The sequence below is a fragment of the Coregonus clupeaformis genome, unplaced genomic scaffold (genome assembly GCF_020615455.1).
Source record: "Coregonus clupeaformis isolate EN_2021a unplaced genomic scaffold, ASM2061545v1 scaf2494, whole genome shotgun sequence".
In the NCBI taxonomy this organism is placed as follows: Eukaryota; Metazoa; Chordata; class Actinopteri; order Salmoniformes; family Salmonidae; genus Coregonus; species Coregonus clupeaformis.
Window position 1 is genome coordinate 39,936 of NW_025535948.1, and position 21,829 is coordinate 61,764.

General features: G+C 49.5%; 1 pseudogene; it reads right to left on the reverse strand.

The window, feature by feature from the left end:
• Positions 1-302: 302 nt before the first annotated feature.
• Positions 303-21,559, reverse strand: LOC121573810 (annotated as a pseudogene).
• Positions 21,560-21,829: the final 270 nt, after the last annotated feature.

A 21,829-nucleotide genomic window follows, 5' to 3' on the forward strand; every position in this document is an offset into this window, starting at 1 on the left:
CCTTTGGTTAAACCTAATAAATAACACAAATGCAAACAAATATTTAATGTAAATAAAACCCATATTTCCATCTTTGTATGGACCGCAGAGTTGCCAGCACTTGTTAAATGCTAATGTAAGACATAGGAAAACAATGTGGCACATTTCATAGAGACTTTTAATGAAGTAAAAAAGGTTGATGGACAATACCCTAGACAAATATACAAAGTGTATTAGAAACTAATGATAATATTATAATGCACGCACACACACACACACACACACACACACACACACACACACACACACAACACCCACACACACACACACACACACACACACACACTGTGATACATTTCTCCTCAACACCAATGTGCATTTATTACAGGGCAGATTAGTAGTGCACTGGGCCTTTACTAGTACTGTATTAGTGGAACGATATAGCAGTCTGGAGCACGAGCAAACTTTATTTTTCAGCATTCCCCACCCTCAAGCACCCTCATGCCCAAACTTCTTCCTATGTTTAAGGGGATCTAGGGGACTGGAGGTTACCACAGCACAGCACAACACCAGACCCTCCTGTCAATCCCTGTCTATACCTCTCTGGCACCCTCCTCAGGCTCGGGGTAGGAAGCGCAGGTTGATGGGTTTGGACGGGATGAGCAGTGTTCTAGTCTTGGGCTCTGTGGTTGGGGGCCCCATCCTCTGGCTGGATCTCCATAATGCTGCATCAGCTGTAGAGGGAGGGCAAGAGTTCAAGATCAAGGGTTTAGTGTTAATGAGCTACCTGGTTGTCTGATGTCTCTCTAGCCAGAGAATCAGTTTACAGCCATAAAATTAAGTCTTTATAACGTCCCATGCCAAATTTTGCCAACTGAGACAGTGAAAGGAGAATATGGCCCCGCTCATAAAAATGCGGTTCATCACCCCTGTTGTAAGTGTTGCACACTTAAGTTCCCGCACTCTCTCAGATTGCTTCAGGGGATTTAACATGAGCAAATCACTACAGAAGATGGACGAAATCCAACAACAACATCTCTTTGGCACTGACAGCCTTTTATTACTCAACACTTCCTTGAAAATCACAATGGAATACTCTTACTCACCCTGGAGAGGGCAAAGTGCATCTCTAGCTCTGCCACTCTCTTGCCCACACAGGCTCTCACGCCCACCCCGAAGGGTATAGAGCTGTAGGGGTGGTGTTGGTACGACTCTGGACCCCCCTCTCAGCCAACGCTCAGGCCTGAAACACTCTGCATCCACAAACTCCCCCTCGTCATGACTGGTAGCATAGTGACACAGATGGAACTGGGTCTGACAGAGGGGAATAGGAAGAAGGAGACATACAGGAAGTAAAGCGAGACTGACATTCCTTAGGAAACTGACAGAATTTCATGGAAATCACATCACATCCTTCGGTAAAAAATAGAGATTTCGTAAGTATTGACAAAGTTGATGAGAGAGAGGGGTGTTGATACCTTTCTCTCTTCATCGCCTGCCCTACCTTCTTTGGGAACCAGTAGTTGTCCACAACAACTTCATTGTCTACTGTCAGACGGCCATTCCCTGGAACTACAGGGTACATCCTGCAGAGAGAACAGCTTCAGCAACATGGGAGCCTCTGTAGGACTGCCTTATATAAACCTTTGTGTGGCTAGGAATGTTCAGTATACTAAGGTACTTAGCATTGGTATTTAGTAAAGTTTTAATACACCTAAATACAATAGAGTTGGCAAAGGCAGGTTGAGATTCTGACCTAGATGTTGTTATTGAGCATTTTAATCATTAGAAAATCAAGAACACACAGGAGGAATGGCTATGACCATATAGGAAGAGGTGGAGGGGGCCGGTGTCCCTGTCATCCAGGACCTCTATACCAGGCGGTATCAGAGGAAGGCCCTAAAAATTGTCAAAGACTCCAGCCACCCAAGTCATCGACTGTTCGCTCTGCTACCGCACAGCAAACGGTACCGGAGCACTAAGTCTGGGACCAAAAGGCTCCTGAACAGCTTCTACCCCCAAGCCATGACTGCTAAATAGTTAACCATATAGCTACCCGGACTATCGTCATTGAACCTTTTTGCACACTCTTTTTGATTCTATGCACACACACTGGACTCTACCCACACACTCACACTCGCGGCTACGGGACTACCGACCCATAGCCGCGAGCTGCCCAGTGACACAAGCCTACCAGATGAGCTAAATCACTTCTATGCTCGCTTCGAGGCAAGCAACACTGAAGCATGCATGAGAGCATCAGCTGTTCCGGATGACTATGTGATCACGCTCTCCGTAGCCAATGTGAGTCTGTAATACCAACATGTTTCAAGCAGACCACCATAGTCCCTGTGCCCAAGAACACTAAGATAACCTGCCTAAATGACTACCGACCCGTAGCACTCACGTCTGTAGCCATGAAGTGCTTTGAAAGGCTGGTCATGGCTCACATCAACACCATTATTCCAGAAACCCTAGACCCATTCCAATTTGCATACCGCTCCAACAGATCCACAGATGATGCAATCTCTATTGCACTCCACACTGCCCTTTCCCACCTGGACAAGAGGAACACCTAGGTGAGAATGCTATTCATTGACTACAGCTCAGCGTTCAACACCATAGTGCCCTCAAAGCTCATCCCTAAGCTAAGGACCCTGGGACTAAACACCTCCCTCTGCAACTGGATCCTGACTTCCTGATGGGCCGCCCCCAGGTGGTAAGGGTAGGTAACAACACATCTGCCAAGCTGATCCTCAACACGGGGGCCCCTCAGGGGTGCGTGCTCAGTCCCCTCCTGTACTCCCTGTTCACCCATGACTGCATGGCCAGGCACGACTCCAACACCATCATTAAGTTTGCAGACAACACAACAGTGGTAGGCCTGATCACCGACAACGATGAGACAGCCTATAGGGAGGAGGTCAGAGACCTGGCCGTGTGGTGCCAGGATAACAACCTCTCCCTCAACGTGATCAAGACAAAGGAGATGATTGTGGACTACAGGAAAAAAAAGAGGACTGAGCACGCCCCCATTCTCATCAACGGGGCTGTAGTGGAACAGGTTGAGAGCTTCAAGTTCCTTGGTGTCCACATCACCAACAAACTATCATGGTCCAAACACACCAAGACAGTCGTGAAGAGGGCACGACAAAGCCTATTCCCCCTCAGGAGACTGAAAAGATTTGGCTTGGGTCCTCAGATCCTCAAAAGTTATACAGCTGCACCATCGAGGGCATCCTGACTGGTTGCATCACCGCCTGGTATGGCAACTGCTTGGCCTCCGACCGCAAGGCACTACAGAGGGTAGTCATACGGCTCAGTACATCACTGGGGCCAAGCTTCCTGCCATCCAGGACCTCTATACCAGGCGGTGTCAGAGGGCCCTAAAAATTGTCAAAGACTCCAGCCACCCTAGTCATATACTGTTCTCTCTGCTACCGCACGGCAAGCGGTACCAGAGCGCCAAGTCTATGTCCAAAAGGCTTCTTAACAGCTTCTACCCCTAAGCCATAAGACTCCTAAACAGCTAATCATGGCTACCCGTACTATTTGCATTGCCCCCCCCACCCCAACCCCCTCTTTTACGCTGCTGCTACTCTGTTTATTATTTATGCATAGTCACTTTAACTCTACCCACATGTACATATTACCTCAATTAACTCGACTAACCGTTGCCCCCGCACATTGACTCTGTACCGGTACCCCCTGTATATAGCCTCCCTACTGTTATTTTATTTTACTGCTGCTCTTTAATTATTTGCTATTTTCTATTTTTTACTTGACACTTTTTTCTCTCTTTATTTAAAAAATGCATTGTTGGTTAAGGGCTTGTAAGTAAGCATTTCACTGTAAGGTCTACACATGTTGTATTCGGCGCATGTGGCAAATAAAATTTGATTTGATTTGACATGCACACACACACACCCACAGATAACACGTATACACAGGCACACATTTGCCACACACACACACTTCCACACTCATCACATACGCTGCTGCTACTACTATTATCTATCCTGTTGCCTAGTCACTTTACCCCCTACCTATATGTACATATCTACCTCAATTACCTTGTACCCCTGCACATCGAGTCAGTACTGGTACCCCGTGTATATAGCCAAGTTATCATTACTCATTGTGTATTACTCATATGGCGTCTCCCGAGTGGCGCAGTGGTCTAAGGCACTGCATCGCAGTGCTAGCTGTGCCACTAGAGATCCTGGTTTGAATCCAGGCTCTGTCATAGCCGGCTGTGACCGGGAGACGCATGGGGCGGCGCACAATTAGCCCAGCGTCGTCCAGGGTAGGGTAGGGGAGGGGAGGGAATGGCCGGCAGGGATGTAGCTCAGTTGGTAGAGCATGGCGTTTGCAACGCCAGGGTTGTGGGTTCGATTCCCAGGGGGCCAGTATAAAAAAAAAATGTATTCACTAACTGTAAGTCGCTCTGGATAAGAGCGTCTGCTAAATGACTAAAATGTAAATGTATTATCCTCGTGTTACAATTTTTTACTTCTGCATTGTTGGGAAGGGCCCGTAAGTAAGCATTTCACTGTTAGTATACATCTGTTGTTTACGAAGCATGTGACAATTCAAATTTGAACACACCGTTCAGGTTATATAAGGACATTGCTGCCCACCCCTCCTCCTTATATTAACTGTCTGAAAAACATGCCACATGCCTCCACCTTGAACATCTGCACGAAATGACAACACGTTATCTCACTTATCAGTCATTATCAGTATAATTAGGGCAAGGAAAATGCAAGCAAACACACGCGCACAAACTCTCTTTGACCAGGCATGCTCAAAACAAGAGGCCAGTTGCAGGTCGCCATTCTTGATGTATGTGTGTGTGTGTGTATGTGTGTGCATGTGTGCATGTGCGTGTGTTCACCTCAGAACCTGCGTGTGTGAACGTGTGCATCCGTGCCTATGTGCGTGTATTCACCTCAGAGTCTCCTTGATGACAGCCTTCAGGTAGGGCATCCTGCTCACGTCCTCTGATCTGGGCTGCTGTCTTCCTGGACACACGGACATGATCTCACGGTACAGCATGTCCTGGGACGCAGTGTCGCGAGCTAAGTGGTACAACGCCCACGACAAGGTGTTGGACGTCTGAGGCGGAAGGAGAAGGACGATAGAAAGAAAGATGAAGTGATATAAAATATACTAAAACAAAAATATAAACGCATGTAGTGTTAATACCATGGTTTATGAGCTGAAATACAATATCCTAGAAATGTTCCATACTCACAAAAGCTTATTTCTCTCAAATGTTGTGCGTACATTTGTTTACATGCCTGTTAGCGAGCATTTCTCCTTTGCCAAGATAATCCATCCACCTGACAGGTGTGGCATATCAAGAAGCTGATTAAACAGCATGATCATTATTACACAGGTGCACCTTGTGCTTGGGACAATAAAAGGCCACTCTAAAATGTGCAGTTTTGTCACACAACACAATGCCACAGATGTCTAAAGTTTTGAAGGAGCGTGCAATTGGTATGCTGACTGCAGGAATGTCCACCTGAGCTGTTGCCAGAGAATTGAATGTTCATTACTCTACCATAAGCCACCTCCAATATTGTTTTAGAGAATTTGGCAGTATGTCCAACGGCCTCACAACCGCAGACCACGTGTATGGCGTCGTGTGAGTGAGCGGTTTGTTGATGTCAACGTTGTGAACTGAGTGCCCCATTGTGGCGGTGGGGTAATGGTATAGGCAGGCATGAGCTACAGACAACGAACACAATTGCATTTTAGCAATGGCAATTTGAATGCACAGAGATACCGTGATGAGATCCTGAGGCCCATTGTCGTGCCATTCATCCACTGCCCTCACCTCATGTTTCAGCATGATAATGCACTGCCCCATGTCGCAAGGATCTGTACACAATTTCTGGAAGCTGAAAATACTTGCATACTCACCAGACATGTCACCCATTGAGCATGTATAGGATGCTCTGGATCGACGTGTACGACAGCATGTTCCAGTTCTCGCCCATATCCAGCAACATTGCACAGCCATTGAAGAGGAGTCGGACAACATTCCACAATCAGCCTGATCAACTCTATGTGAAAGAGATGTGTCGCGCTGCATGAGGCAAATGGTGGTCACACCAGATACTGACTGGTTTTCTGATCCACGCCCCAACTTTGTGATATCCAATTGGTAGTTACAGTCTTGTCCCATCGCTGCAACTCCTGTACGGACTCGGGAGAGACGAAGGTCGAGAGCCATGTGTCCTCCGAAACACGACCCTGCAAAGCCGCACTGCTTCTTGACACACTGCTCGCTTAACCCGGAAGCCAGCCGCACCAATGTGTCGGAGGAAACACCGTACAACTGGTGACCGAGTCAGCGTGCACTGCGCCCGGCCCGCCACAGGAGTCGCTAGTGCGTGATGGGACAAGGACATCCTGGCCAGCCAAACCCTCCCTAACCCGGACGACGCTGGGCAAATTGTGCGTCGCCTCATGGGTCTCCCGATCGCGGCCGGCTGCGACACAGCTCGGGATCGAACCTGGATCTGTAGTGACGCCTTAGACCGCTGTGCCACTTGGGAGACCCTACTTTTTTCTTTTTAAGGTATCTGTGACCAACAGATGCATATCTGTATTCCCAGTCATGTGAAATCCATAGATTAGGGCCTGATTTATTTATTTCAATTGACTGAGTTCTTATATGAACTGTAACTCAGTACAATCTTTGAAATTGTTGCATGTTGCGTTTAGATTTTTGTTCAGTATACTTAATTGTCCCTGAGGGGAAATTTGACTTGGACAATTAAAGTGCTGCTGTTTCAAAACAAGTATTACAAGTTGAGGGAGTGGTGGAGGCTGTATCAGAGACAAGTTATCAGTGATCATCAACATTTACTGACATCAATTCATCATAAAAGCAGCTGAGGAAAGTACTTTGGAACAGTAGATCATTTCAAGTGGCATCTAGTCATTGAATAAGACCATCTCAAATGAGAACACTGATTTCCAAATGTTTAGCTCAATGACGTTACATAAATGTCACGATCGTTAATGGATGAGACGGACCAAGGCGCAGCGTGATAAGCGTACATCTTTTATTAGTACTTACACAAACAAAACAACAAATGAACGATAGTGAAGTCCTGAGGTTATAACAAAACAAACCTTTACGGATCAAGATCCCACAAACTAACTGGTGCCAACAGGCTGCCTCAGTATGGTCCCCAATCAGAGACAACAGCTGTCTCTGATTGGGAACCACCCTGGCCAACATAGATCAACTAAACGATCTAGAACCAAACATAGAAAAACTAAACATAGAACATCCACACCCTGGCTCAACAATTAAGAGTCCCCAGAGCCAGGGCGTGACAGTACCCCCCCCAAAGGCGCGGACTGCGACCGCGCCACACCAACACAACAGGGTAGGGGCCGGGTGGGCATTCCGCCTCGGAGGCGGATCCGGCTCCGGGCGTGACCACCACTCTCTCTCTACCCCCCCGTTGCGCCCCTGGTCTGGTCTGGCCCCGCTGGCCGGAGCTAGACTGAACACCGGTGGAACAGGCACGGGCCGTGCCGGACTGACGACGCGCACCACTGGCTTGGTGCGGGGAGCAGGAACGGGCCGGACCGGGCTGACGACGCGCACCACTGGCTTGGTGCGGGGAGCAGGAACAGGCCGGACCGGGCTGGCGACGCGCACCACTGGCTTGGTGCGGGGAGCAGGAACAGGCCGGACCGGGCTGGCAACGCGCACCACAGGCTTGGTGCGGGGAGCAGGAACAGGCCGGACCGGGCTGGCGACGCGCACCACTGGCTTGGTGCGGGGAGCAGGAACGGGCCGGACCGGGCTGGCGACGCGCACCACAGGCTTGGTGCGGGGAGCAGGAACGGGCCGGACCGGGCTGGCGACGCGCACCACAGTCTTGGTGCGGGGAGCAGGAACGGGCCGGACCAGGCTGACGACGCGCACCACTGGCTTGGTGCGGGGAGCAGGAACGGGCCGGACCGGGCTGGCGACGCGCACCACTGGCTTGGTGCGGGGAGCAGGAACAGGCCGGACCGGGCTGGCGACGCGCACCACTGGCTTGGTGCGGGGAGCAGGAACAGGCCGGACCGTACTGGGAACACACACCACTGGCCTTGTGCGGGGACCAGGAACGGGCCGGACCGGACTGGTGACACACACCACTTGCTTGGTGCGAGGAGCGGGACTGGGTTTCCTTATAAACCTCCTGCCTAACCAGTACCTCTCGCCGTGCCTCTACACTCTCCTTCTCCCTCATGACCAATGGCCCCCGTAACCTGGTGGCCTCCTCTCCTAGTCCGCTGATTCGCCCTGTAGCTGCCTCCAGCAGCCCCGTCGTCCACGCCGTGTGCCCCCCAAAAAATGTCTTGGGGTTGCCTCTCGCGTGTCCGTCCGGCACGGTTGGCGCCGTTTCTCCTCTCCTGCCTGGGCATTTACCTTTGCCCATGGCCCTCTGCCCGCGAATATCTCCTCCCATGACCACCATTCGCCCACCTGAGACATCGCCCTCTTCTCCTCCTGGGCACGCTGCTTGGTCCTCTTGGGGTGGGATCTTCTGTCACGATCGTTAATGGATGAGACGGACCAAGGTGCAGCGTGATAAGCGTACATCTTTTATTAGTACTTACACGAACAAAACAACAAATGAACGATACGTGAAGTCCTGAGGTTATAACACAACAAACCTTTACGGATCAAGATCCCACAAACTAACTGGTGCCAACAGGCTGCCTAAGTATGGTCACAAATCAGAGACAACGAGCTACAGCTGTCTCTGATTGGGAACCACCTGGCCAACATAGATCAACTAAACAATCTAAAAATAAAAATAAATAAACATACAAAAAAAAAAAACTAAACATAAAACATCCACACCCTGGCTCAACAATTAAGAGTCCCCAGAGCCAGGGCGTGACAATAAAGGTTGAATAAATAGAGCATGAAGCTTGCACCAGGGAATTCAGCCAGGCAGGTTCTGCTGTGTTTGTATGGTTACTGTGTATTTGTCTGTGGTTATGTGCGTGTGTGAGTGAGTGCATTTTGTACCCTCTAAAATAAATTAAAAGTTAGTAACCAAAAAGTGTTAAACAAATAAAAATATATTTTATATTTGAGATTCTTCAAATACCCACCCTTTGCCTTGATGACAGCTTTGCACACTGTTGGCATTCTCTCAACCAGCTTCATGAGGTAGTCACCTGGAATGCATTTCAATTAACAGGTGTGCCTTCTTAAAAGTTAATTTGTGGAATTTCTTTCCTTCTTAATGCGTTTGAGCCAATCAGTTGTGTTGTGACAAGGTAGGGGGTATACAGAAGATAGCCCTATTTGGTAAAAGACCAAGTCCATATTATGGCAAGAACAGCTCAAATAAGCAAAGAGAAACAACAGTCCATCATTACTTTAAGACATGAAGGTCAGTCAATACAGAACATTTCAAGAAGTTTTAAAGTTTCTTCAAGTGCAGTCGCAAAAACCATCAAGCGCTATAATGAAACTGGCTCTCATGAGGACCGCCACAGGAAAGGAAGACCCAGAGTTACCTCTGCTGCAGAGGATAAGTTCATTAGTTACCAGCTTCAGAAATTGCAGCCCAAATAAATGCTTCACAGAGTTCAAGTCACAGACACATCTCAACATCAACTGTTCAGAGGGGACTGTGTGAATCAGGCCTTCATCACATTTACATTTTACATTTACATTACATTTTAGTTATTTAGCAGACGCTCTTATCCAGAGCGACTTGGTTGAATTGAATTCATGGTTGAATTGCTGCAAAGAAACCACTACTAAAGGACACCAATAATAAGAAGAGATCTGCTTGGGCCAAGAAACACGAGCAACGGACATTAGACCGGTGGAAATGTGTCCTTTGGTCTGCAGTCCAAATTTGAGATTTTTGGTTCCAACCGCTGTGTCTTTGTGAGACGCGGTGTGGGTGAACGGATTATCTCCGCATGTGTAGTTCCCATCGTAAAGCATGGAGGAGGAGGTGTTATGGTGTGGGGGGTGCTTTGCTGGTGACACTGTCTGTGATTTATTTAGAATTCAAGGCACACTTAACCAGCATGGCTACCACAGCATTCTGCTGTGATACGCCATCCCATCTGGTTTGGGCTTAGTGGGACAATCATTTGTTTTTCAACAGGACAATGACCCAACACACCTCCAGGCTGTGTAAGGGCTATTTTACCAAGAACGAGAGTGATGGAGTGCTGCATCAGATTACCTGGCCTCCACAATCCCCCAACCTCAACCCAATTGAGATGGTTTGGGATGAGTCGGACGGCAGAGTGAAGGAAAAGCAGCCAACAAGTGCTAAGCATATGTGGGAACTCCTTCAAGACTGTTGGAAAAGCATTCCAGGTGAAGCTAGTTGAGAGAATGCCAAGAGTGTGCAAAGCTGTCATCAAGGCAAAGGGTGGCTATTTGAAGAATCTCAAATATAAAATAAATGTTGATTTGTTTAACACTTTTTTGGTTACTACATGATTCCATATGTGTTATTTCATAGTGTTGATGTCTTCACTATTATTCTACTATGTAGAAAATAGTAAAAATAAAGAAAAACCCCTGAATGAGTAGGTGTGTCCAAACTTTTGACTGGTACTGTATATGTCTACAAACTAAAGCAAATGGTCTCAGTATTTATGGCCTGGGGAGAATCATGCAATCTTAAAGCCAAAATATACCTCCACCCTACAAAAGCCTCTGACTCCATCACGCCACCCATTCCCTAGGACATGTCCAGTACGCACAAAACAGAAGAAAACATTTTGAAATGTGGAGGAAATAATCAAATTTTGCCAATAAGAAATTCACATGTTCGTTTTCCATTTCAATAGGTTTGTTTACGGTGTGCCCTACAGAACATGACCCTGCTGTTGTGTATAGCACCACCTTCCTCTATGTAGGACCTCCCATGACCCTCTCCTCTCACCGTGTCCACTCCGCCCAGCAACAGCTCTGTGATGCTGATGTACACCTCTCCCAGGGACAGTTTATCACAGGACAGCAGGTGGGTCAGATACATCCCCTCCACCTGCTTCCCAGCCAGCACCTGGGCTTCCATCTGCGCCAATTTATGGTCAACCAGACGCTGAGCTGAGGGTTTATATAGAAATACATTGAACACACACATTCATGTAGGGGACACACACAAACACACAACATGAGTCTCAATAGCGAACACAGCTCAACAGTTAGTCTCCCTAGGCAGACGGGTTGCCTCCCACATTAACAAAGTTCAGAATCTGTGATTTCTGAGACTACTCAACAGTGCTTAGTGGCTGACATGCAAGTGACAGTGCAAGCAATTGTGAAGTAGAAATAACCCTATGCTTGCATTGTGGAGGTCGAACCTACCATGTCTACTTTCCACCTACACCTTTAAGTCTGCCGATCGCTCAATAGAAGGACCCCCTAACATTATTTACAAACATACCTACATCCACGAGGTCGTCCCAGGCTTGGATAAATCGTTTCCAGAAGGGCAGGACGTTGCGTGTCCAGAGCGGTAGGAAGAGGACTGTCTCAGACAGGGTTAGCATGTCGTTGGCTGCAGCGATAAACTTCAGCGTGTCCTTAGGGATCTCCTCCTGCAGACAACCCAGGCGCGTCTCAAACAGGATGGAAGAGATACCTGCAGGGAGGGAGAGAACAGAGTGAACCATAAGGACTACACAGAGCTGGTGGGATTCTAGGTATCCTTTATGCCATCTCCTGCCGTTGTGCCCCTGAGCAAGGCACTTTACCTAAGCTGCTCTAGGGGCACGGCACTGTGGCTGACCCTGGTTTCCAACCCCACTCGGTGTGTGTGTGATTCTGAAGGAGTTAAAAGCATAAAAAATATTGAATGAACCAATGATACCACACCTTCAAAGCCAAACTTGTAGAGCTCTGCGGTGATGTCTGGTACGGTGGTGTGGTCCTGACTGCGGAGACGGAGCCTCTCAATACGCTGTAGCAGGTCCCCTACCACCTGGTGGATGACAGGCGCATACGCAGACACCTCTGCTAGCTTCAGCATCTTTGGATTCAGGGCACTACGGATACGGTACCACTCTGGTCCTTTACTGTAGGAGAGGAGAGGACAGGAGACAGACAGTGAATCTACAGTAGATATTCAGAATAAAGGGGTAGCGGTATATCTACAGGTAACGGCCAAAATAAAGGAACAACTTAAGTAAATGAGGGATACAAAATATTTTTAAAGCAAGTGATTCCACACAGGTGTGGTTCATGAGTTAATTAAGCAATTAACATCCCACCATGGATCTCAAATGAGCATAGGGGGTTTAAAGTGTGTGTGTGTGTGTCAGTCACTAGATCTCAACCCAATTGAACACTTATGGAAGATTATAGAGCAGCGCCTGAGACAGTGTTTTCCACCACCATCAATAAAACACCAAATGATGAAATTTCTCGTGGAATAATGGTGTCACATCCCTCCAATAGAGTTCCAGACACTTGTAGAATCTATGCCAAGGCGCATTCAAGCTTTTCTGGCGACTAGTGGTGGCCCAATGCCCCATTAAGACGCTACGTTGGCGTTTCCTTTAATTTGGCAGTTACCTGTAGGTTAGATGGATAATGTTGGAGGTGGAGGTACTACTGAAACAAGCTTACCTGCAGGACCATGGTTTCCTCAAACCAGACCAACATTGCTTTTACCCAAGGCAATGATTTATTACCAATAACAGTCATAATGTATCTTTGAAGTATAGGGTGCAAGCAATGTTCCCTCTAAGCTGTGCACCTCCAGGACTGCCGAGCAGAAGAAATGCCATGCCGTGCAGAGACGCAAGAGATTGAACTTCACTGAGGTCGCCACATAGATTAACGTTTTTTTCTGTGATCGAATATTTGCCCCTTTTCAATGCAATAAACCAAAACAAATCTAACTTTGCAAGTTTGAGTCTGTGATTTAGTTGTAGGCAGAGCCAGAGCGCACAGGAGTATAATTCTATTGGCGGGGGTAGCCCATGAGCGGTCTTTCAATCACCCATGCGTGAATGCGCTTTTCAGATCAGTTCAGATCAGAGTGCGCGTGTGCACATTTGTTGATATTCTTTTTAAGTTAGCGAGTTCATACAAGAGCACAAAACGTTTAGGCCACATTTCAAGCTGTCTTTGAAAAGCTAGTCAGGTAAAAACTTACATCTTAATTAAAGGGGCAGTGTTGTATTTTGAGACATGCTTGAATATGCAAATAAGCCAATAGGCAGAGGGGTAGCCTACATTGTCTAATTCTCTGTATGTTAATAATAGTTAATTTTATTTTGTAAAGTGGTTTCTTGCATCATACAACACAATACAATGTCATGAGCCCTCTCACTCCACCGGGTTACCACCTTAATGTGTTTCCACTATCTTCCACTCTGCTCATCTCTCTCTCTCTACTCAGCCTAACTAGCTCCACCTGTCCCTGCTCTGCTCGGCTCTAATTACTCTGCCAGCTGCGCTGCATTACCCACTAACCTCTCCCCAGTATTTAAAGTCCTGTCTTTCAGCTCTCCTTTGTCAGATCGTCTGCAAAGCTCACACCCGGAACCTGTGTGCTCGCGCTTCTGGCTCACCCCTTGTTTTGTGACCCCGGACCTGCCTGATTCTTGGATACTCTTCTGCCCCAGGAAAACCAGACCTGCTTTCTGCCATTACGACTCCTGACTACTCTTCGACCCCGGTAACTCTGACCAGCCTTCTGCCTTGCTACAACGTATTTGGATTTCCCTTGAACTGTACTTCTGCCTTGTTTCATCCGCCTGTGTGTCTGTGTTTCCTCCCCCCAGGACTTCTGGACCACCAACCACCGGCGTCATCGGACGCATCGCTGCCACTGGGGGGGGGCACAGACCCAGCACATTGGACGGGATAACCCCTGGAGCCTTCACTCACTCCCTACTTCCCATTTCCCTTAAGTTTTAATAAACTTTCTGGTGTGACGCAATTGTGGTCCTCTTGTCGTCTGTCTGAACCGTGACAGTACGATCTGACCATCATGGACTCAGCGCACACTTCCCCCGACATGGAAACCGAAGAACCTGAGCAACCCACCGCCATGCTACGCCTGGAACACACTGAGAGAGAGCTAGGCCGCATGAGCGGCGACATCACCTCTCTGCTTCAGGTCGGCCACCAACAGCATCAGCAGTTCCAGCAGCACCAGCAGCAGTCCCAGCAGCAGCAACAACAACTCGCCAGGATCATCCAACTCCTCACCAACCTTACCCCAGCCAGTCTGCCCACCAGCCCTGCCTCCGAAGTTACCTGCCCCGGTCAGTTGCAGCCGCTGCCCCGGAACCCAAGATTGGAAACCCCGAGCGGTTCAACGGCGATTCTACCCAGGTCCGGCCATTCCTGACTAGCTGCCGACTTCAGTTCTCCTTGCAGCCAAGGACCTTCGCCACGGAGGGGGCTAGAGTCGGGTATGCCATCACTCACCTGACGGGCCGAGCTCGACTCTGGGGAACAGCAGAGTTTGAACGTCAAACCCCGCATGTGCAACCTTCGACCTGTTTGCTGAGGAGATGCTGAAGGTGTTTGACCTGGATTCACCAACCCAGAGGCGTCTCGTGAACTGTTCAGTATTCGACAAGGCAGACGATACAGTCGCAGACCATTCCATCGACTTCCGAACCCTGGCAAGACGTAGTTCTTGGAACACACCATCGTTGGTGGATCGCGTTCTTCCATAAGCTTGGCTGACTATATCAAGGACGAGTTGGTCTCCCATGAACTGCCTTCCACTCTTGATGAAGCCATCGCACTGACTGTCCGGATCGGCAGAAGGATACAGACCCGTCGTCGTGAGAGGGGGCGCCAAGGTCCACCAACTACCGGCATTCGGAGAGATCCGACTGGGCTCCTGTCAGCTACTGCCACTCACCCAAGTCAGCTTGATCAGTCTGAGCCTATGGAGATTGGGCGAGCCTCTCTCACGCCTGCAGAGCGCCAGCGCCGCTTCACCTCAAACCTCTGCCTCTATTGTGGAGGTGATGGACATCGTGTGGTAACCTGCCCTTTAAAAGCCGAAGCTCACCGGGCATAGGGGGAGTCCGGTTGAGCTCAATGACCATCCAGTCCTCCGACCGCAAACCCTTGCTGCAAGTTCACCTCCGCCTCTCTGACTCAACTCACACCCTGGCTGCTCTGGTGGATTCTGGCGCCGAAGCCAACATAATGGACATCAAGCTGGCACGCCAACTGGGACTGGAGAACCTCCGTTTGACACCTCCTATTCCTGCCCGGGCACTGGACGGACACTTACTCGGATCGGTCACTCATGTCACGGCCCCGGTCTTGATGGGTCTGTCCGGAAACCATCAAGAAACTATCCAGTTTCACCTGCTCCCCCTCTCCAGGCCAACCCCTCATCCTGGGTTACCCATGGCTCCGCAGGCACAACCCTCAGCTCGACTGGGTGACCGGGGTGATCAGGGAGTGGGGGAGAGGACTGCCACCGAACCTGCCTGCTTGCTGCCGCACTACCCCCTCGGCCAGTACCTACTAACTCCGCTCCTGACCTCTCCCATGTCCCAGAATGCTACCATGGTCTCAGAGAAGTGTTTAACAAAGCAAGAGCCACATCTCTGCCCCCTCACCGACCGCATCGACTGTGCCATCGACCTCCTCCCTGGAACAGCCCCTCCAAGGGGCCGTCTTTATTCGTTGTCTGCTCCTGAAAGAAGGTCCATGGAGGACTACATCAATGACTCTCTGTCCACAGGATTGATCCGTTCATCTTCATCTCCGGCTGGTGCTGGCTTCTTCTTTGTGGGGAAGAGGGACGGATCTCTTCGCCCCTGCATCGACTACAGGGGGACTCAACGACATCACAGTGAAGAACCGTTACCCTCTCCCTCTGCTCACCTCTGCTTTTGAGTTGCTCCAGGGAGCCACTGTTTTTACCAAGTTGGATCTCAGAAACGCTTACCACCTAGTGCGGATCCGGGAGGGAGATGAATGGAAGACCGCATTCAATACACCAACAGGCCACTACGAGTATCTGGTTATGCCTTTTGGCCTCACCAATGCTCCTGCTGTGTTCCAGGCTCTAGTGAATGATGTACTGCGGGACATGTTAAACAAGTTTGTCTTCGTTTACCTGGATGACATCTTAATCTACTCCAGAGACCTGTCTGAACACACCCGCCATGTCCAGCAAGTCCTTCATCGTCTTCTGGAGAATTCCCTCTACGCCAAGGCAGAGAAATGTGAGTTTCACGTCAAGACAGTGGCCTTCCTGGGGTACATAGTGGCAGAGGGAAGTATCCAAATGGATCCTGCCAAAGTATCAGCAGTCACTTCATGGCCAGTTCCGGAGAACAGAAAGAAGCTGCAACAGTTTCTGGGGTTTGCTAACTTCTATAGAAAGTTTATCCGGAACTACAGTACCGTTGCTGCCCCTCTCACTGCTCTAACCAGCACCAAGCAACCCTTCACCTGGACCCCAGCAGCCGACAAGGCCTTCAGTACCCTCAAGGGTAGGTTCACCTCCGCTCCCATCCTCCAGATGCCTGACGTGGACCGGCAATTCATTGTGGAGGTGGACGCCGGATGTGGGAGTTGGTGCTGTGATTTCTCAGTGGGCTGCGGAGGATAGGAAGCTCCATCCCTGTGCCTTTTTCTCACGTCGGTTGTCCCCCTCTGAGTGCAATTACGACATAGGGAACCGAGAGCTGCTGGCTGTGAAGCTTGCCTTGGAGGAGTGGCGTCACTGGCTGGAGGGGTCCACCATTCCATTTCGTTTGGACCGATCATAAGAACTTGGAGTACATCCGCACGGCCAAACGGTTGAACTCCAGGCAGTCCCGCTGGGCCCTGTTCTTCACCAGGTTTAATTTCACTCTGTCATACCGGCCTGGATCACGCGAACACCAAGCCAGACGCCCTCTCCCGTCAATTCCAGAAGGATGACAACCCTCCAAGGATCCTGTGTCGATTCTGCCAAGTCCCTGCATCGTAGCAGCTCTGACCTGGGCTGTTGAGGAACAGGTGCTGGAAGCTCTCCGTAACCAGCCCGGTCCCAGCACTTGCCCAGCTGACCGCCTTTTGTCCCCCGAAAACCTAAGGTCCCAGGTCGTTCAGTGGGGACATGACTCCCGCCTAGCTTGTCACCCCTGGCTCCACCCGCACTTACAACCTGCTCGCCCAGAGGTTCTGGTGGCCCGCTCTGAGAAAGGATGTACGGGAATTCGTCCAAGCCTGCCCCATCTGCAACCAACACAAGTCGTCCTGCCAGCCCCCCCAGCCGGATTGCTGCAGCCCCTGCCTGTGCCCAGACGTCCCTGGTCTCACATCGCCCTTGACTTTGTCACGGGGCTGCCCCTTCAAGGGGCAAGACCGTCATTCTCACCATAGTTGACCGATTCAGCAAGATGGCACACTTCATTCCCCTCCCCAAGCTCCCAACCGCCAAGGAGACCGCCCAGGTGGTCCTGGAACACGTCTTTCGGATCCACGGACTGCCAAAGGATGTAGTTTCTGACCGTGGTCCACAATTCTCCTCCGCTTTTTGGAAGGAGTTCTGTCACCTGCTGGGAGCCACAGTCAGTCTGACTTCCGGATTCCATCCCCAATCCAATGGGCAGTCAGAGCGGGCAAATCAGGAGCTCGAGAAGGCACTGCGATGCATGACTTCACGCAACCCCCCACTCCTGGTCGCAGCAATTGACATGGGTGGAGTACGCACACAATTCTCTGACCTGCTCTGCCATCGGTATGTCCCCTTTCCAAGGTGTTTATGGATACCAGCCTCCTCTATTTGCCAGTCAGGAAGGGGAGGTTACTTGCCCATCTGCACTTGCGTTTGCCCGTCGATGTCGCCGCACCTGGTCACAGGCCCGAGCCACACTTCTCAGATCCGTTGCCAGCTACACTACCGGGGCCAACCGTCGGAGAATCCCTGCTCCCACCTACCATGTTGGTCAAAGGGTGTGGTTGTCGTCAAGGAACCTGCCACTCAGGGTGGAGTCGCAGAAGTTGGCACCTCGGTTCATTGGCCCATTCCCTATCATAAGAGTGATTAGCCCAACTGCTGTCCGGCTCCAACTGCCTAATTCCATGAGGGTGCACCCCACTTTCCATGTGTCTAAGATTAAGCCCATTCATGAGAGTCCGCTGGTCCCTGCTGCGCCTTGTCCTCCTCCTCCACAGCTCGTCGATGGTGGTCTGGTTTACACCGGTCCGCCGCCTGCTTCGGGTCCAGACGGAGGGGTAGGGGTCCCAGTACCTCATTGACTGGGAGGGCTATGGACCTGAGGAAAGGACCTGGGTGCCAGCTAGTCGGATTGTGGATAGGACTCTCATCACCGCCTTCCACCAACGGCATCCTGATCAACCTGCAATCCGTAGGGGCCGCCCCAGAGGGATCCCTAACCGTCCTGCCCGCTCGGCTTCCTGTCCTGTGCCTGATCCTGTCTCGGGACCTGTCCCATCTCCCGACCACGGCCCTCCGGCTTCCTCCGAGGATGAGGGCGTTCGCTCGGACCGTTCGGAGGAGTTCTAGCCCTCCTCCGGCTCCCCTCCTCCCGCCCGGCGTGGTGTTGCTCTTGGGACTTCTGGGGCCGTCCCTTGGGGGGTTCTGTCATGAGCCCTCTCACTCCACCGGGTTACCACCTTAATGTGTTTCCACTATCTTCCACTCTGCTCATCTCTCTCTCTCTACTCAGCCTAACTAGCTCCACCTGTCCCTGCTCTGCTCGGCTCTAATTACTCTGCCAGCTGCGCTGCATTACCCACTAACCTCTCCCAGTATTTAAAGTCCTGTCTTTCAGCTCTCCTTTGTCAGATCGTCTGCAAAGCTCACACCCGGAACCTGTGTGCTCGCGCTTCTGGCTCACCCTTGTTTTGTGACCCCGGACCTGCCTGATTCTTGGATACTCTTCTGCCCCAGGAAAACCAGACCTGCTTTCTGCCATTACGACTCCTGACTACTCTTCGACCCCGGTAACTCTGACCAGCCTTCTGCCTTGCTACAACGTATTTGGATTTCCCTTGAACTGTACTTCTGCCTTGTTTCATCCGCCCCGTTGTGTCTGTGTTTCCTCCCCCAGGACTTCTGGACCACCAACCACCGGCGTCATCGGACGCATCGCTGCCACTGGGGGGCACAGACCCAGCACATTGGACGGGATAACCCCTGGAGCCTTCACTCACTCCCTACTTCCCATTTCCCTTAAGTTTTAATAAACTTTCTGGTGTGACGCAATTGTGGTCCTCTTGTCGTCTGTCTGAACCGTGACATACAATGCAATTTCAAGTCACCTATTTGGCCCATGGTGTTACAGACCAAGTAAAGAATAATTAATATCAAGCCCTTCATAATGTAAAAACGTTTTTAAAAGGCTCATGCAATATAGGCCTGCATTGAACACCACATACAGTGAGGGAAAAAAGTATTTGATCCCCTGCTGATTTTGTACGTTTGCCCACTGACAAAGAAATGATCAGTCTATAATTTTAATGGTAGGTGTATTTGAACAGTGAGAGACAGAATAACAAAAAAATCCAGAAAAACGCATGCCAAAAATGTTATAAATTGATTTGCATTTTAATGAGGGAAATAAGTATTTGACCCCCTCTCAATCAGAAAGATTTCTGGCTCCCAGGTGTCTTTTATACAGGTAACGAGCTGAGATTAGGAGCACATTCTTAAAGGGAGTACTCCTAATCTCAGCTTGTTACCTGTATAAAAGACACCTGTCCACAGAAGCAATCAATCAATCAGATTCCAAACTCTCCACCATGGCCAAGACCAAAGAGCTCTCCAAGGATGTCAGGGACAAGATTGTAGACCTACACAAGGCTGGAATGGGCTACAAGACCATCGCCAAGCAGCTTGGTGAGAAGGTGACAACAGTTGGTGCGATTATTCGCAAATGGAAGAAACACAAAAGAACTGTCAATCCCTCGGCCTGGGGCTCCATGCAAGATCTCACCCTGTGGAGTTGCAATGATCATGAGAACGGTGAGGAATCACCCAGAACTACACGGGAGGATCTTGTCAATGATCTCAAGGCAGCTGGGACCATAGTCACCAAGAAAACAATTGGTAACACACTACGCCGTGAAGGACTGAAATACTGCAGCGCCCGCAAGGTCCCCCTGCTCAAGAAAGCACATATACATGCCCGTCTGAAGTTTGCCAATGAACATCTGAATGATTCAGAGGAGAACTGGGTGAAAGTGTTGTGGTCAGATGAGACCAAAATGGAGCTCTTTGGCATCAACTCAACTCGCTGTGTTTGGAGGAGGAGGAATGCTGCCTATGACCCCAAGAACACCATCCCCACCATCAAACATGGAGGTGGAAACATTATGCTTTGGGGGTGTTTTTCTGCTAAGGGGACAGGACAACTTCACCGCATCAAAGGGACGATGGACAGGGCCATGTACCGTCAAATCTTGGGTGAGAACCTCCTTCCCTCAGCCAGGGCATTGAAAATGGGTCGTGGATGGGTATTCCAGCATGACAATGACCCAAAACACACGGCCAAGGCAACAAAGGAGTGGCTCAAGAAGAAGCACATTAAGGTCCTGGAGTGGCCTAGCCAGTCTCCAGACCTTAATCCCATAGAAAATCTGTGGAGGGAGCTGAACGTTCGAGTTGCCAAACGTCAGGCTCGAAACCTTAATGACTTGGAGAAGATCTGCAAAGAGTGGGACAAAATCCCTCCTGAGATGTGTGCAAACCTGGTGGCCAACTACAAGAAACGTCTGACCTCTGTGATTGCCAACAAGGGTTTTGCCACCAAGTACTAAGTCATGTTTTGCAGAGGGGTCAAATTCTTATTTCCCTCATTAAAATGCAAAATCAATTTATAACATTTGTGACATGTGTTTTTCTGGATTTTGTTGTTGTTATTGTGTCTCTCACTGTTCAAATAAACCTACCATTAAAATTATAGACTGATCATTTCTCTGTCAGTGGGCAAACGTACAAAATCAGCAGGGGATCAAATAATTTATTCTCTCAATGTACAGGCTACTGTAGTCTATATCACAAAAATCAAAAGCTATTTCCATGTGAAAATGTTATGGGATTTGCTCCAATGGTTTTGTTGGTAGGCCTACATTATGCTCAAATAGCCACAATAGCCTATTGGCTACTGTCTAAAACTGTAAGGGTACAGCCTCAGAGTTTACTGCAAACGCACCCTGGAAGTTGCACAACGTTCATGTTTCCGCTCACAAGAGCAAAAATTTGCTCAGTGCCCCAGAATATTCAAGGGAACAGTGGGTGTAAGTATTATCCATTCCCTTTCCTACACCCCATCTAGGAATAGTCCTTCATGTGGTTCAATGTAGATTGCGACACAATCTCATCGGCCACTCACTCCACATGGAGTCCATAGGCCTGTCCCCTCATGTCGCGGTACTCCTTCCAGTGTGGCAGCTCTGTCCGGACCGGGTAGCAGCCCTCCTGACGGATCACCTGGAATATAAGCTCTGGAGATGCCACGTTCACCACGTCAAACGGGCCGAACCGCGAGCGCCAGATGGGGCCGTACAGTTTCTTGTGTTCAACCTGGGTTGGGGGCAAAGAGAAGAAGATCTTAGATTCTGGAAATGTACACAAAGATGTGTTGGAAATGCACAGTGAGACAGTCCTATATTATTAATATTTAATATGAATGAATGATTCACAAAATATACACTGAGTGTACAAAACATTTCCATGACATAGACTGACCATGTGAATCCGGGTGAAAATTATGATCCCTTATTGATATCACCTGTTAAATCCACTTCAATCAGTGTAGATGAAGGGGAGGAGACAGGTTAAAGAAGCCTTGAGACATTGATTGTGTATGTGTGCCATTCAGAGGGTGA